This window comes from Micrasema longulum, unplaced genomic scaffold (genome assembly GCF_059751315.1).
Source record: "Micrasema longulum isolate JH-2025_06_02 unplaced genomic scaffold, ASM5975131v1 h1tg002640l, whole genome shotgun sequence".
In the NCBI taxonomy this organism is placed as follows: Eukaryota; Metazoa; Arthropoda; class Insecta; order Trichoptera; family Brachycentridae; genus Micrasema; species Micrasema longulum.
The window spans coordinates 161,338-167,882 of NW_028279775.1; positions in this window are offsets into that span (position 1 = coordinate 161,338).

Consider the following 6,545-nt stretch of genomic DNA (forward strand, 5'->3'; position numbering starts at 1 on the left):
GCGACCGCAAATGCGCGTTCACCAAATTAAGTGCGCTGTTTGCGTAGAGGTATCGTAGACGTAGCTGATCTAAGCGTGAGATGCCTGTCAGTTAGTTCATCTAGAATGATCGGTCTTACGTTTCAGATACCAATCCAGGGGCTATAATAGGTTCTAGTGTGAAAACACCCTTTTAAATTTTACTACGGTTTTTTCAGAGTTTTCATCCGCTATAAATAAATATTTTATTTTAAATGTTATTTCCGACTTGCGAAAATACCCTGTTGTACGGCAAAGGTTCTATAAAATAGATGAACAATTAATAAAAATAAACTACTTTAAATTCAATATGTATCTTTTTCTGGCATAAGTTGGATTCGTTCCGATGTTTCGGCTATCATTGAGAGAGCCATCTTTAGGTTAAACTTAAAGACACAGGACATCTTTTCACCTTCGAACCAAAGATTTAGCTTGAACCTGGAAATTGCAGTGGGAAATTACATGCAAATAATAAAAGAGGCAATTGAGATACTCAAACACCCAAATAACATATAAAAAGACGACAGGCTGAAATTAAACTCAACATGGTTCCCGGCAATACACACTACAAAGACACGGCATGCGCCTACTGCCGACTGCGACACAGTACAAATTACTTGTACGTGAATACATATTTTTTCTAGGGAAACACTCAATTTACTCCGAATATGGCTCTTGCAACGGTAGCCGAAAAGTCGGATTGAATCCAACCTACACGGAATAACCCAAAAAATATACATAATTATAACAGAAACCGTAAAAACGTACGCACCCATTTGCTTTAAATGACGTTTAAAGCTCTTTTAAATTAACTAATAATTGTGATAGGTTTCCGATTTTTAGGACAACAAACCATCATGCCGTTTCCCCGAAGAGTAAGCAAAGAAGATAGAACGCCACGTCACTCTATATTTGCATACGTATCTCACTTCCTCTACATTCAGACATCGTTTCATAAACGCGCGCCGATTATTCTGACTTTGACATGTCCGTTTTCAAGTATTTGTTAAATTTGGTCATGCCTTTCTTTGTCTTCCTCTATTTCTGCATCCATCAACATTTTAAAAACCAATATAAAAAAGCTACGCGTGTTATTTTTTAAAAACGAGTTAAAAATAATAAATAAAATTTAAAAAATCCCTACTCTAAAATATTCTCCATTTCTGTTGTTTTTAAAAAACTAAGTGTTGTTAAAAACTAAGTGTTGTTTTTCGAAATATTAATGATATTCTTTGATTTACTATCAATCTAAGAACCATTCCATGAACCTAAGCGCATTCCGTCTTCAAGTATTTGTTAAATTTGGTCAGCCATGTTTTTCTTGGTCTTCCTCTATTTTTGCATCCATCAACATTTTAAAAACAAATATTAAAAAGCTACGCGTATTATTTTTTTTAAAACGAGTTAAAAATAATAAATATTTTTGTTTAAATCCCACTCTAAAATATTCTTCATCTCTGTACCTAAATAACTAAGTATTTTTTTTCGAAATATTAGTGATATTCTTCGATTTACTGTCAATCTAAGAACCAGTATTCATTCAAAATTTACGTTAAATTTTTACTAAAAGATTAAAATTTCGAACATAATAAAAATTATCAAATAATTTAATTTATCCCTAAAGGACACAAAATGAATTCAGAAAAAATAATTTAGGTATAAACGGGTTAAATGCATAAAAGGAAACAACTATTAGGACGTGAATTCAATTGACGAATATTAATAAAGCACGCTTTATAATTGAAGACATGAGTGGATAAAGGTGTTAAGTGACAAAAACCGAAGTAAAAATATCTGGAATTGTTCAAATACACTATTACAATAGGAAAATATCACATACTACAAAAACCGATAAAAATTTAGAATAATTAATTGCATTTTCAAAATCGAAATGGATATTGTAAAGAAATGTTTTTATATATAACCTTGAAAAAAAAATTAAACAAAAATTTGTGACTGGAAAATCGCGACATGTTTGGTATTGATATTTGTGACTCCAAGATTCGTGAAAATGTTTAATAACAATAATTTAAACGATTAGGAACAAAGTTCAAAATTAGCGTGACTTGTAATGCACTAGGGGCGTGGCCAATTTAATGGCCGTTTTCGCGGGAATTCAAAATTACAAATTAAAAAATATTATTTACGAAAAAAAAATTTTTCTTACTCTACAGTATTTCATAGACCCTTGTTACTTTAAAAATGTAAAAAGTGATACATCCTATTATTGATTATATAAATCATCTCTGTTTTTAAACACTTTTTTCTGCAGATCTGTTTCATAGCTACTCAAGCAATTTTATAAAGGTACTCGTATAACTAACTTATGAATCTTACTCTGTTTTATTTTTAGCAGTGTTTATTTTATACTTAATTGCATATGGAGCTAATAAGTCAAGACTTTTTCTCATGTTGTTCTTGTTAAGATGGGAGGTGTGGAGTAAGATGGATACGATCTTTACAACTAGGAAGTGGACTATAGGAATAATTGTTTTTTTAAATTTTTTATTTGTTCATTTTTCCATACACATATAATTTACAAAAAAATATAATCACAAAAATACACTTTAGAAAAATACTTCTTAAAATTAGGCTTAAACATGAATTGGGAAAAATGCCCACAAAGGCTTCAGCGTCTGAGCGTGGGCCATTACTTTTTAATTAGTAAAAAGTTAATAGCATATATATATGGTATGACATAAACATGAAAAAAAAGAAAAGAAAAACTAAATTAACATATGCTGATATTACGAAAACATGATTTATTTGCAGAATGCATTTATTTTTTTATTTTTTTTTTAGAATGTGTCCATCTGTTCCTTCTATGCTGATCCGAGACCTCAAACCTACTTTAAAATGTACCAGTGATTTTGTAGTTCCTTGGTTAGAAAATTGAAGGATCTTGGACCAGCATATGAGAAGGCCTCTGTGCGAACTTAGTTCTGCATCCTGGAACTGACAGTACACTATCGGATCTATTACTAATACGATTTAAATTATTACTAAACAATTTCCTATTCAAGTAAACATATTTTATGCACTGAAATATAAATAATTTTCTGAGACTAAGGAGTCCACTCTCTACATATAATTGATTACTAAGAAATAGTCTACGTTTTTTGTAAATTATTTTAATTATATTTTTCTGTGCAATTTCTATTGAGCGACTATGCGCGTCCAAGACTCCTCCCCACTCTATTATACCATATGTTATCGAAGACTGAATTAAAGTGTAATATAGTGTTTATTTGGTTATTTATCGTATCCACCCCCCTCCACACGTCACATCTTTTTTTTTTTTTTTTTCACATAATTATTCTTCTAAACATTTTTTTTAATTCCTGCTTTGGCGGGTTTGCTGCAAAAGCAGTTTTTTTGCAGGGATTTCTCTCTTTAAACATTTTGGTAACACAATATAATAATGTTTACATAAAATATTTTTAAAAAATCTTAAAAATATCAATAAAATAAAAGTTTAAAAAAAATAAATACAAGTAAATTAAGTCTTTTTTATAAAAAAATATATAAAAAAATAATAAACAAACACTTTTTTTGACACTGTTTTAAATTGTTTGGTTTCCCCATTTTATTTATATATTTTTTTTTACACACTAAACTTAAAATTTAAGAAAAAGATTCTTAAAACCAATTTTACTTTGTTTTTATTCATATCACTATTCTTAACAATAAGAACAACATTACAAAAATATTTGACGTATTAGCTTCATATGTTTCGATTGAATATTAAATAAACACTGTTAAAAATAAATAAGAAAAGATTCTTTAGTTAATTATATTTTAACAAAAAAGCTGGTGTAGCTTTGAAACCAGTTGGCAGAAAAAAAAAGTGGTTAAAAGAAAACAGTTTGATATTTATTTTATTATAATGAACAACCAAAAAGTTAGTACTTCAATTTCAACAATAAAATTTGGATACAATCAACCTTTCCCTCAATAAACATCCAAAAATTACACATGATCCGAACGGGGGGACCAAACGACCCCAGCGCCTACTTGTATACGGCGTCAGGAGAATAAAACGTTGGAAGTGTTTATGACCGTGCAATAATTTATTCATGTTTTCGCGTACACATATTTTACTCATTTGTGTATTTTATTCATTTTTGTTAGTTTACCGAATGCTTATGCACATAAAGTGAAATTGACAAAACCGGTCTATGGGGGATTTGAATCCCCCCTTTTGTCCGGCTAGGTTAATAACACCTTCATGCGCTCTCAAAATCGGTTGCCGGCTACTTTTTGATAGCGCATTCGGCTTTATGTGAAAGAGCTGTACATCAAATCTTTGTTTATGTAAAAAAAGCATTTTTTTTTTAAATTGCAACATAACGCTTTCATCCACTGATCTCTTCAACTCGGTTTTTTTTATTTTTTATTTTATTTTCTTTAAATTATTTTCATTAATAATATTTTAAGCATGTTTAAGAGTTTAAAAAAAATGTATGCCTTTTTATGATTTACCTAAATATTTAATTTTTTAATTAAAAATAGTAAACAAGTTAGGAGCGGGAGATTCTCCACCTTCTTACAGTGCTTTTTTAAAAATGTTTTTTTTATTTTTTATTAGTGTGTTTTATTATTCTTAAATGTGAGGATCAGTGCTATACAATTCCTGACGTCACAGCGACCTGTGAATGTCTATTGTGACGGGAATACTTCTCGCCCTTCAAGTCTGGATACTGTGTGGATGGCGAGAGTTTTCATTTTGCTGAATCTCCCCTTCCAAGCCCAGATCCGTAAAGTATCGGGCTATTGGGTAAAGGGTAAAGAGTAAAGAGCGAGCTCCTCAACATCCTCAGGTTTAATTAGTGGTCTTGCGAGGATAAGGCTTCTTAGTGAGTAACATGTTCTATTATAATATTTATATTTCTAAAAAAAAACTCATTTTTTAGCTGGATATACGTACTACTCTTTGTTGAGTAAATAACAGCATTTATCGATACTATACCTGGCGGATTAACTTTCGTTCCCATCCTTCCTTTGGCTCATCCTTATGGTACCTACCTAACATCAAGATAGAAGAAATTCAAAATTAGAAGATTCGGATTTAGAGCAAAAACCAAACAACATTTTTGACTTCACATAAAATCGGATAAGAAGTGGTTGAAATCGTCGCGCGTCGTGGAAAACATTTTATATTTCATTTTGTCATCCAGTGCCAGAAACTGAAGAAAATTCACATCATATTAAAGGTATCCATCCCATGCTCCTATCCTTTATTCAAATATTTCCCAATCACAAAACGGAATGAAATTCGTTTTTCATTTACAGTCCGCATTTTCGTTAACACTCTTTGTTTAGCATTTTCGTCGGCAGATTTGAAACTTACACGTATAATAAACGAGCTGAACCCAGCAATGGCACTTTGCTATTGCTAGATTCGAGTACATACTCGTTCATATTTATTAAATGAACACAATCGAAAGCTTTTTTTTTTTTTTTAAAGGAAAAACACGCTAAGTCTCTATTTTGAGGCTTGTCAGCAGGTGGGATAGAGGGGATATGGAAGAAGGTAATGAAAAATATACCACAACACCCAGACCAATTGAGAAAAAAATCTTTCTTGGATTTTTTTCTTGCAACTGGCGGGAATCGAACCCGCGACGCCAGTTTCACAGATAGCCGTCTAACCAACTGCGCCACGGCGCCTGTCGCTTGATATCAATTATTGTATTTCGTAAATATAAAACATGTAAAAAAGCTTTTTTTTGTGTTTCGTATTGCATCAATTGTGACGATATGCGGTGACAATGAATTTCGATAAATAGGTATTTGGATATTGTTTTCCTGTGGCCGTCTTAAAGATGCCTCCCCGATGCTATGCAAAAAAACAACTGCATTTCGGAGCTTTTATGCCTAACTCAAATAGCCAAAATTGACGTTTCGTTGTCATTAAAAAATATAGAGTAACTTTTCATTGATAAGTAGGAACACAATGTACTTGTTTATGATTGAATTCCAAATAAAAAATAATTCATATTCAAATATTGAATTTAAGTAGGTACCTAAGTGATCGTTTATGTTTGAATTCCAAAACATAAAATAATTAATTTTCAAATATAGAATTATTTTTGCAAATGTTAAACTCTGCTCTCCTCGTCAACAGGAGAGCACTCTATTCAGGAATACGATTTTCAAAAATGTATCGAATGTCAGTTAACATTATTTTAGCATTACCAAAAAATCGATAGAAATGAAACTTTTATTTTATTGGCTGGTTGGAAGAAATTGCCATTTGGCAATAAGCCCGCCAATGTACAAATAACATTATGTACAAAAAGTGAAATAAATAAATACTGTATTATATATTATTCCCATTAACGCAGGACTGGGATGGACCTTTAATGTATTTTCAAAATATCGAATGCAATAAGTTATATCCCATCTCTGTTGCAATCAATTTCTTTTCATGTTCCCAACCATGTCCTCAGAAGTCAAAATCTGCTATTTATTGAATCTTCTAAGAGCAACTTTTGTTTTTATGCCCCAAGGTCCAGAATGTGTAG